Raw genomic sequence first — 11,917 nt, 5'->3', positions numbered from 1 at the left:
ATGACAACAACAATAATAACTACAACAATAAAACAACAAGGGCAACAAAAGGGAATAAATAAATAAAATAAATTTAAAAAATTTTTTAAAAAAGTTAAAAAAAATTAACTGGATTGGTTAAATGGTCTCAGTATAAGTGAGTGTGTGTGTGTGTGTGTGTGTATGTGGTGGGGGGAGATATGTGTTTTACCCTGCATGGAAGAGCATCCTGTACACAGTTAGCATCAACATGTGTCCTGAACTGTTGGTTATACCTCAGACCACCTGTGACCTTGAACTGGAATAAGCAGGATGTAAGGTAAATGAATGAACAAACACAAATTATTTCTAATATCATTAAATATATGGCTCTCCTGTGGTTATAAAGTGTCCTAGTAATTGCACTCATTATGATAATCAGCCTATGACAAAATTGATCTTGCTATATGTATTTTGCTTAAAGATACGATTTCTAAGAACCTATCAATGTTAAGTGAATTAATTGTATTTTATTTCATGACTCTCTGACATTCCAATGATTCTGTTATTTTCAAATTAGTTCTAGAATCTACAATATGCATCTTTAAATTAGCAATCTATATTATATCATTGTTTTATTATACCACATGAAATAAAGGAAACTTTTTTTAGAAAAGATATTTATTTATTAATGAAAATGAGAGAGAGCAAGGAGAGCATCACAGATGTATATGTGATGCCAGGGACTTAATTCAGGACCTCATGCATGCAAGTCAGACATTTTATCTACTGTGCCCTCTTCCAAGCTATTAAATGGACTTTTTCTCCATGTGACAATGTAGGTTGATCTCAGTAACACAATGAAGAGTAAAAATAATCATGATTTCATTTTTACACAGAGTTTAAAGAAAAAAAAATGCTATATGGAATAAAAGACCAGGATAGCTATAACCTCTACAAAGGAGACTAAGGTAAACCATAAGTTTGTAAAGTTCTATTTCTTAGAATCTTAACTGTATTTCTTCCCTGTCTCCTAGAAAACTATATTTTACTGACCTTCTCTCTCTCTCTCTCTCTCTCTTTCGAAAGGAAACTTTCTAATAATGACCCTTACATCTTTTTCATTTTGTTGTTCCTATTATACATGTAACAGCTATTCACATTATAAATATGTAACATGTTAACAATTACTGCTTCTTTGTGAATGGATAAATAAAATATATCAAATGGATTAGTACTCTGTAGCCAAAAGTGGCATTGCGTCCTTTGGGAAAAAATGAGTAGAACCGTAGGTGATTATGCTTAGTGGAAAAAAGAGATGAAAGACAATTTGCCGGGCTAGCTTCGCGGGCGGGAGAGAGACGTCCAGAAACTCATGACTGAGTGGGAACACAATGCCATGCTGGCTTTATTGATCTGCATTTATATCTTCTGAAGCGGGAGTGGTAGGTCAGAAAAGGATATATGTAGGAGAGTGGGTAGAGAGAAGGGAAAGAGCGCGAACATAGCAAGCTTCCATCTAACCAGTGGGGATTAAACCAGTGCTCTACAGACAGGGCAGGTCTCCAGTTGTTGTGAAGGTTATAACCAGTAGGGATTAAACCAATGCCCTGCAGGCAGGGCGGGTCTCAGGCAAAACAATTATTATGTAAATAGACCACAGCATCAAACAATGGATCAGGGAGGAGCTGGTGTAATGCCCAACAACAATTACCAGACGGTGTCACTCAAATGTGGAATCTAGAAAACTGACACACATGAACTGATGAAAAAAAATACAAAAGTAAACTGTTTCTAAGACTTTGTGAGGCTGTGTTAGTTAATGTTGGAAGGGTGGGCACACAGAACTTTATGACTATATCCTGTAATTTTATGTGACTATATCCTGTAATTTTACAATCTTGTGTGCCACTAATAATTACAAATAATAATGACTTGATAAAAAGTAAAACAAATACATATTTATGTATATTGATATTTTTATTTAAAATATTTGACTACATATTCATATTTATACAGACCTTCATCTTTTCCTATAGATTCGTTACCACCTGTTGCATTTTTTCCTTTCTGCCCAACAAACTTCTGTTTAGCATATCTTTTCAAATTTTTTGCATTGTTAGAATAATTTTTATAATATGTTATCTCCTAAATGTTGTATTCACTGTAGTTATAAACTGCTTTTTGAAAATTTCTCATTTTTTGAGGTTATGTATTATTAATACATTTGTTAATGCATGGATATAATTTCTTATCTCCCTGTGAAAGTTGTGTGTAGAACACTCACTACCAATCTAGATCCTTTTCTGTCATGAACCAGGAACCCAACAACTTCTCTACCCTTTCTCTTCATTTCCTTTCCAAATGCTTTGTTGCAATACATTACATTCAGTCTAAGTTTCACTTTGTTTTCACTGCCTGTCATTTTTTAAAATAATTTTTTTTAATTTTTATTATTTTTGTTTATTTACTGGATAGAAATAGAGAGAAATTGAGAGGAATGGGGAGATAGGAAGAGAGATACCTGCAGTCCTGCTTCACTACTTGCAAAGCTTTCACCCTGCAGGTGGGGACCAGAGGTTTGATCTTGGGTCCTTACACATTGTAATATGTGCACTTAACCAGGTATGTCACCACCTGACCCCTCTGTCATTTCTTAAATTTCACCTATAAGTAAGATCATCTGGTACTTATTCTCTTTTTGGATTATCTCACTTAAAATAGTTCATTCAAGTTGGAATGGAATTGAATTTATAATTATTATCTTCAGTACCTTAATCTAATTAAGCTATTTCATCACTACCAGAAGCAGAATTTGTATTCTAACACACTAAATAATAGTTTTATTTATTCAGGAAAAGAACTTATTCAGATTAAAAAATATATAAAGAAAAAGGCAAAGTTTATCCAAGGAGTCCCAGCTGTTTAATAGCACTAGAAAACAGAACATGCTGGGAAGATTAGTGAAAGCCTATTAAAGAAAATAGCCAGGAATCAATTCATGAATTTTATCTTTTAGAGGATAAAGAGTTGCTGATGGAATTTAAGCAAGAGGGAAACATAAACAAGTCTATTGAAAGATTAATAGTATAAACTATCTCCAAGACTTTGTGGGAACTATGGTATTATGGGGTAGGTTACAGAACTTTGGTGTGGGTATTGTGTGGAACTATAGCTTTGTAATAAATAATCTTGTAAACCATTATTAAATCATTAATAAAAGAAGACCAAAAAGAAGAAGAGGAGGAGGAGGAGAAGGAGAAGAAGTTTACAGATGGAAGGAAGTCAGAGAGGCAAGAGGGGAAAGTTGGGGACCAGTTTAATTATTGGGAGTAAGTAAAAGTGATTTGATGGGAAAAAAAATAAGCCAAGGAGATTCCTCACCAGATAGGGTGCATACCTTTCCATCGATATGCAATACTCTGTTGCTGCTATGACACAAGATGCAGCCCTCTCCCTTGTTCTGTCTATCTCTATCTATCTATCTATCTATCTATCTATCTATCTATCTATCTATCTATCTATCATCTATCTATCTACCTATCATCTATCTATGTATCTCAATGCAAAAGCAAGATGAAGTAGCAAAATTGTGGATGCCCGAGATCCCAGTTTTATGAAGGAGAAAAAAAATTGGTTCTGAATATTTGTTTCTTCTATGCTTTACTGAGTCAGCTCTCTAAATATGCTAGTGCAAATGCTTGGCACATTTTAAACTAACCATTACCACCTGAGAGACTCAAGATCTTAGATCTGAAGCATGTGGCCTGGGTTCAAGCCTCACCACTACTTGGAAGTATCACAATACTAGGCAGAGCTCTAGTCTTTTGGTGTCCCTCCCTTGAAAGTAACAAATAGATGAGGGAACCTGGTGGTGCACAGCCATTTTTTTAATTAATTAATTAATTAATTAATTTTAAAAAGGAGACACTAACAAAACCATAGGATAGGAGGGGTACAACTCCACACAGCTACCACCACCAGATCTCTATATCCAATCCCCTGTTTGTATGCTTCTAAATTCTGCTTCTAAGACCCCTTCTGTTGCATTGCTTGACTTTGTAGTCTATGTACATAATCATTGTTTTCATTGGTTTGATCCCCACTGGTTCGCACGCTATTTTCCTTCTCCCCACTCTCTATCCTATGTACTTCCTCTTCCTGACACTTACACCTCAGGAGATATAAAAGACAGGGCTTTCTAATGAAGAGAGATTTTTAGAAGAGATTAGATTCTTGAATTGCATCCCCACTCGTCAATAAAGATTGAACTACGTTCCCAGCTCAGCCATGAGTCCCTGGTCGTCTGTCTCCCACCCATGAAGCTAGCCCGGCCTGGCAAATAGCGCCCTGAACAAGGACTGGCAATCCCCTCCCCTGATAGCTTTCCTATTCTTTATCCCTCTGGGAGTATGGACCCAAGGTCATTGTGGGATGCAGAATGTGGAAGGTCTGGCTTCTGTTAATTGCTTCCCTGCTGAACATGGGCATTGACTGGTGGGTCCATACTCCCAGCCTGCCTCTCTTTCCCTAGTAGGGTGGGTCTCTGGGGAAGTGGAGCTCCAGGACACACTGGTGGGGTCGTCTGTCCAGGGAAGTCTGGTCAGCATTATGCTGGCATCTGGAACCTGGTGGCTGAAAAGAGAGTTAACATACAAAGCCAAAGAAATTGCTGAACAATTATGGACCTAAAGGCTGGAATAGTGCAGATGAAGTGTTGGGGGGGTACTCACTGCAGACTATTGTGCACTTTTGCTTTCAGGTATATATTTTGCTCTAGTTTATAAATACATGTGAACATATACTCCATCTCAGGGGACCTGGTCCATATCTAGATTTTGGGACTTTGTTAAGAAGTGAACCACCTGGAATGGAATTAGAGAATACTATGAAAGGAATGGTCTCACCCGAGTGATGAAGCTGAAGGGTTGTCCTTCCACACCTGAAGTCTCTGGACACAGTCTGAAGTGAAACATGCTGAGGTGGCACTCATTGCATTGATTAGGTTGGAATCGGCGGATGAATATTATTTGATATGAATTGAGAAAAGCATGCAGAAAAGTGGGCCCTATCCTAAGGTTCCAGGACTGGGGAAATAAAGGCTCTATAGTGGAAATGTGAGGTTCCTGCTGTCTTAGGGTTCAAGAAGACAATGGATAGTTATTGTTATCATCACATTTTTTGGTAATTGGGTTAACTTTGAAAAGTCCCTTTGTTAGGATTTGCTGTACAATATCCAACATCTTGTATATAGCTGTGCCACCAGTTGCTTCTGTTCTCCCTGGTCTAAGCTTTTGAAAGATATCAAAGACATAGCCTATATATTAAAAAGACTCAGTCTGTGTTATAAAATGTTCGAGACATACAATTTTTCCCGTCTCATATTAATTAGTGATTTATATGACTACAATTTAATAGGAGTGTACATAGACATTCCCACCACCAAAAGACTGTGTCCCCTCCCACCCACCCAGCCTGCCTCCCTGGGAAGCTGAATGTCCACCCATTTGAGCACACATTATAGATCAAGCCTTAAGTCCCCAATTGCAGGGGGGAGGCTTAGTGAGTGGTGAAGCAGTGCTGCATTTCTCTCTGCATGTGTCTCTCCCCATCCCCTCTCTCTACCTCCCTCTTTCCCTCTCAGTTTCTGTCCCTATCCAATAAGTAAATAAATGAAATATTGAGAAAAATAAAATGAAAGAACTGACTTGGAAGGTCAAGGCCTGATGTTGCCTCTCATCCCATCTCCTATTCCCACATAAAAATGATCATCATTCTTAAATACTACAACATTCTATTAATTTATCTCAATATAGATGTTATTTTACTAAACAGAAGATTATTAGAAAGGTGTAAAATAAACTATAATTATTCACATATGCTCTCAACTCTTCAGAAGATATTCAATGCAAATAGCACATGGTGTTATTTCTTGTGTAGCTTATCTGTATCCTCAAGTATAGTAACTATTGATGGAAAAAATCATTCCAATTTTAAAGCAGTTATACAGGTTTATGTATGCCATTTTGATGTAGTGAGATTCCTTAGAAACATCTATTGTTTTCCATAGAAACTAAAATTTCAAAACTAGCCCTTTAACGAAATAGACAAATATATTAAGGTTGTATTCAAAGCACAATGATTTGACTAACTACAAATAATTATCACTGATCAAATATTTCCCTCAACCATATTGTGAATTATTAAATAATAAGGAAGAAATAGAAGGAAGGAAAGAAGAAAAGTGTAAAGATGAGAGGGAAAGATGGAGAAGGGAGCAATTGAAGTAATATATTTCCATCAATAACATTAGGTGACAAAAACTTTGGTAAGATTCAAGAAATATTAAAAAGTGCCGTGTTGTGTTTATAATACTTCAGTTTATTGTGACAAGAGTAGGCAAGAACAAAAGTGTAGGGGCCAGCAGATTCGCTTATTTAGATAGTTTACTTCTTTGTCATGTGCATGACCCAGTTTTGAGCCTGGCTCCCACTGCATTGTGAAAGGAGCTATGGTGTCATAATCTCTTTCTTTCTTTTTTCTTTTCTTTTCTTTTCTTTTCTTTTCTTTTCTTTTCTTTTCTTTTCTTTTCTTTTCTTTTCTTTCTTTCTTTCTCTCCTTCTTTCTCTTTTCTTTCTTTCTTTCTTCCTTTCTGCCTGTTTGTATCAAATCAAAACAAAAACTTGCAGAAATGTCTGCTAGTAAAATAAAATAAAAGGTAAACTGTGCACCCCATGTGAAATAGTTTGGAATGAATTCTATAAGCACGAGTGTTTTTTCTTTTGTTTTGTTTTAAACAGTAGCACTTCTACGGATTGTTCTAATCAGTTATGGGATGTGCCACAAATACTTTATTATTAAGATTAAGTCATCAGGATTTGTAAATGAAATATTTTAAATATTAACCAGTACTTTCCCATAATAATCCCATACTTGATAGCTACTTTTACAAAATCTTTTCCTGGTGTGAGGTTTGGCTATACAGTTACAACTGGTAAGTGGTAGGAATTCAGTAACAATTGGAATAATTACAAGAAAGTGACAAAAGCATGAAATATATGGCATGTCTGCTATGTGTCTGTATACATAGACACAAGAGTAAAACAACTGATATAAGGAAGAGAAGTATGTTCAAAGTCAAGTGAAAAAATTATAGAATACATTAGAAAATGATGAACTGGTAGAAGGAATACAATAAATGCTAGCATATGTGAAAATAAAAGTAAAATGTTCATGTCTGTAATCAAGACATTCTAGGGAAAAACACAAGGGAAAACAATTTGCATGAATTATTTAAAGACATATGATGCACAATTTCACAGAAACTGCACACATTCATACATACATGGATTCAAATTGTAGGGAGCCAAAATGTTGCAAGGAAATCTCAAATAAATCACCACGGACATGTTATAATAAAATTTAATAACATCAAAGACCAAGGGAACAGTCTAAAACTGTTCTTAGAGAGGTAGCAGAGGGCAATGCTCACTCACCTGGGACATTAGCATTAAACTGCTCTGAAGCCAACCTATCAATCATCTACTCTAGAACATTAAACATAACTTTTAACTCATCCATAGTTACTTGTCCTGATTTATATAATATAGATCACTGCTTTCTATGTCATACCATTGCTGGGAATTCTAAGCACATTCAAATATTTAATATTCATGAAAATACAGTCAGACACATAGAAAGCACTAGATGACTATAAACTATAATTGTTTTCAGATTTATTGAAAATAACACTTGATGGAGGAACTCACAGAATAAAATTTTCAAGGTGTTTAAGAAAAGAGAATTGATATTAGAATTTTGTATACATTTAAATAATTTAAATAAAAAGGTAAAGAAACAATAAAATATACTAGATATAAGGAAAAACAAGTTTATATATCAAGGAGGTTATTAAAAACTTACAGTGATATATTGATTTGTAATAATCAACAATACTGTATCCAAATTTTATTGATATAGTGATCATTGCAAGGTATCATTTAAAGTACATATAATAAATAACTTGGCATTTACCTAAGTCTAATTTGGTGAAGAGAAGTTCACCAAAGGTCATTCAGGGTAGATCTGATAGGCAATGGAGAGTTACCTACATAGTAAAGCCTTCTTTGTAAGTTCTGTAAATGTGAGACAGGTCTTTAATACAAAACATCTGTTCTTTGTTCCCTTTCTGCATTTTTGCTTCATGAAAGCTTGTTTACAGACGTTATCTCAAGAAGGGGTCCTTGAGTGTAGTTTCAGTGGAGGCAGAAACCTTTCTCTATAAGTAGTTTTTGCTTCTGGTTACCTGTCTCTGTTCTCTTACACATTAAAAATTCGATCCTGGGTTGGAACAAATTATGGAGGGAACCAAATATTTCATAATAAAGCCTTGCACTGAGGGTTGGCATTCATAGGGAGATGTGGGCAAAATACACATATTTATTTATTTATTTATTTATTTATTGCTTTGGACAATTTTTTCACATATTTCTCCCAGTATTTGAGTCATAGCAAGAGACAACTAAAGACACAGAAAGCAGCATTAGAGACCTTGACTTTTCACTGCGTAAGAAATAGCAATTGTTGTTTAGCTAAAACCTCATCTGCAATGATGAAAGAAGATATCTAAGGAAGGGAAGAAACAAGCATGTAGATTCAAGCTGACCTTGACTTTACTATCTGCCAATCTTGACATAAAGCTCTGCAATAGAATCTCTTTTCATCAAAGGCCATGTCCTTCTAACGAAGGAATCCCCGATGTTAATTTTTCCCGTTGACTGCGAAAGAGACAGGGGTGGGGGGTAGTGGTGGGAGGGGAGAGACACACAGATCAGGGTACTGCTACCAGGTCTTAACCCACGGCCTCATACATGAAGGTGTACATGGTCTACCTCCGAGTCACCTCCCAGGTCCCAATAATGTCTCCTTTTAAATCTCCAATGGGAATGTCAATTTCGTTCTCAGTGGGCTAGATCTTTTGTCTTCTTCTTTTAGCTGAGACAGGTAGGTCTAGGTATTTATTGCTATTTTAGTGGTCCAAATTACTTGATAGTTTCCTTCCAGTATGGGTCCTACACTATTTTCTTTAAATGATATCTTTTCCAGATGACAAAGATATCTGTTTCTGAGGTCATGTAGAGGCTACATGGGAGGAGATGGAGGATTGGCAACTCAGACCCTTTGGTGATAAGACAAATGATACTGCATGAGTCCCTTGCAATGCCTTATCACATCTGCTCAAAGTATATAAAGGAGACCCCAAATTTAGAGGAGAAATATTCTTTTTCAAAGCAAGGCTTGTGACATGTTAATAAGTGGTATTTTGAAATATTTTTAAAATGACACTTGCTTTCGCTACTTTTTCTGAGAATTGCAGATGATAAGGACAACAACATTTCTAAGTAAACAGCAAGGCTTTACAAAGTCTCCTGGTAATTATTCTAGTACAATGAGTGTTTTTTTTAATTACTGGAGAGATAATTTGGAATTTTCCTTCCTCAGATACAAAAGTAATATATATATATATGTATATATATACATATATATATATATATATATATATATTAGGTTTTTGTTGCTTGTTATTGCATATCATTTCCACAAACAAGTGTTGTACCAGTTTGAAAGGTTAGCAAGCATTGATGAAGATACTCAAAATCCATATCAAGGTTTCATTGTGTGAACCATTTAAAATATTTTATTTTGGACAGAGACAGAAAGAAATTGAGAGGGAAAGGGGAGGTAGAGAGGGAGAGAGAAAGAGAGAGATACCTGCAGCACTATTTTACCATTCATGAAGCTTCCCTCCTATATAGGTGCACGAGGGGCTGGAACCTAGTCTTTGTACACTGTAAGGTGTATGCTCTATGAGGCAGGCTATGCCCAGATCCAATGAACTGATACAATATAGTGATCATTTTATCCTTGGGGTGGTCATTTCACATAATGCACGCTTCTAATTAAAAAGCTCCAGTACACCAAGTAGCCGTTCTAAAGGTGAAATAAATTATCCTTATGTCATATTTTTCAGCAACTCTTTTCATATTCCAAATCAGTTTTGTCTTAAGGAATCTGCCTCAGTAAAGGATTGAAGATGGCACTTATAGAATGAAACATGAGGAGTCTGTAGATGATTAGAGAAGCCCACCATATATGTAGTATTACTGAGGAAGGATTAGGTGACAGCGGCAGAATTTTGGGTTAGGTTTCAGTAGCAACCAAAAATTGGTTAAGTTCATCTTTAAGTTCATCTTAGAGATTCTCCTTTGGAGTTCAAGGGCAAATGGAAAGTTGAGTGTTAGTAATTTAGAGTAGCTTCATTAATTCCCCAATTCTCATCCTTTCTGTCTCTCTCTCTGCCTCTCTCTCTGCCTCTCTCTCTGCCTCTCTCTCTGCCTCTCTCTCTGTCTCTCTCTCTGCCTCTCTCTCTGCCTCTCTCTCTGGTTCTCTCTCTCTCTCTCTCTTTCTTTCCCTCATGCTCTAAATTTTCATCAGTGAATATTTGTAATTCTGGCCCCAGGACCATATTCTTTTCCAAGTCTCTCCTCCCCTTATTGCTATGCATTGAACCTGAGTCCTTTTTCCATAGCCATTATGCTATCATCCTGGCTCTCCAGGATTTTTCTTATACATTAAAACATCCTATTTCTTGCTTAAGGATATTTAGAAAAAGTGAGGAGAGAACAGCAATCACATCTATTCCAATATCTATACTTGAATGTTTTCTCAGACTATTAGAAAGACTCTTCTAAGGTGTTTAATTGTTATTTGTTTGCTTATAAAGGGCCAGGACTTTCAAAAAATCTTATCTATGTTTTACTAAATTTCTCTGGTTTAACTCTGTAAAAGCTCTATGTCCTACTCAGGATATTCACAATGACTTTTCCAATCAGCTATATTGTATATGAGATTTATAATATAAAATATGAATCAATTGATATAGATCTGGGAAGTTTCAATTACATGTTCTAGATCAAATGCATATTACACTAGAAACGTCTGCATATTTTGAATCGACTTGAAAAAATTTTCGCAAGTGTTAGTTTAGACCATGCGCAGAGTATAAGCCCTCACCATAAAGGAGCTACTCTGGTCTGGTTAAAGAGTCAATTCAGCTATCAGAATTTTCTGGATGGCCAGAAGGGAAAGAAAGCTAGTTAAAAAAAGTATTTAAGCACAGAATAATAAAGGGCCATGAGATGAAAGATTAAGAAAAACTTTTAGATTAAAGGTGTGACTTGAGCAGAGTTGAAAGAAAGGATAACCATTTACATGTTTCATTTCTCCCTTCAACAGAAAGGGTTTACAGGGTTCAAAATTTGGCCTTCAAGAGAAAAGAACTTGGGTTTAATCTGAAACAAGCACCAGTTTGTCAAGGATCAGTCACATTCGTCAGCCCTTTGTTTACCTACAGCCTGAGCTCCCTAACCTAGTGGAACATCAATCTCCAGTATCCAACCTGACAAATCTGAAGTCCTTAGAAAATGCAACTTTTGTACAAGAACTTCCAGATATCATCTATCAACAGGCAATCAGGAAAAGAACAGTGACAAAATGCAATGTTGCCAGACATGAGTGTTTTGTTTTTATAACAGGGGTAAACGTTTTCAGATAAATAATTACAGGAATGAGGCCTGAAAGAGACGCTTAGCATTTAGTACCTTGATGAAAAGAAATTCATCAGAGAAATAATGTAAGGCTTACTCATCAGGGTAGGACTCTTAATTTTAACTCTCTCTGACTTGCAGGACAGGGTTCTTCAGCAGCACAGGAGGTCTAAGCAGGATCTCAGTGGGACTTCTAGGTTATTAAACTCCCCCAAAATGCCACCAGCAAACATTTTAATTAATTAATTAATTTATTGAATGAGTTTATGTACTATTTGAAGAAACAAGCTTTAAAAACTTTGATAACATCTTTTTTTCATTTTTTAATTTCTTTATTGGGGAATTAATGTTTT

This window comes from Erinaceus europaeus, chromosome 2, assembly GCF_950295315.1.
Source record: "Erinaceus europaeus chromosome 2, mEriEur2.1, whole genome shotgun sequence".
Classification (NCBI taxonomy): domain Eukaryota; kingdom Metazoa; phylum Chordata; class Mammalia; order Eulipotyphla; family Erinaceidae; genus Erinaceus; species Erinaceus europaeus.
The sequence above is the reverse complement of the archived record's forward strand: the minus strand, read 5'-3'. Positions refer to the sequence as shown.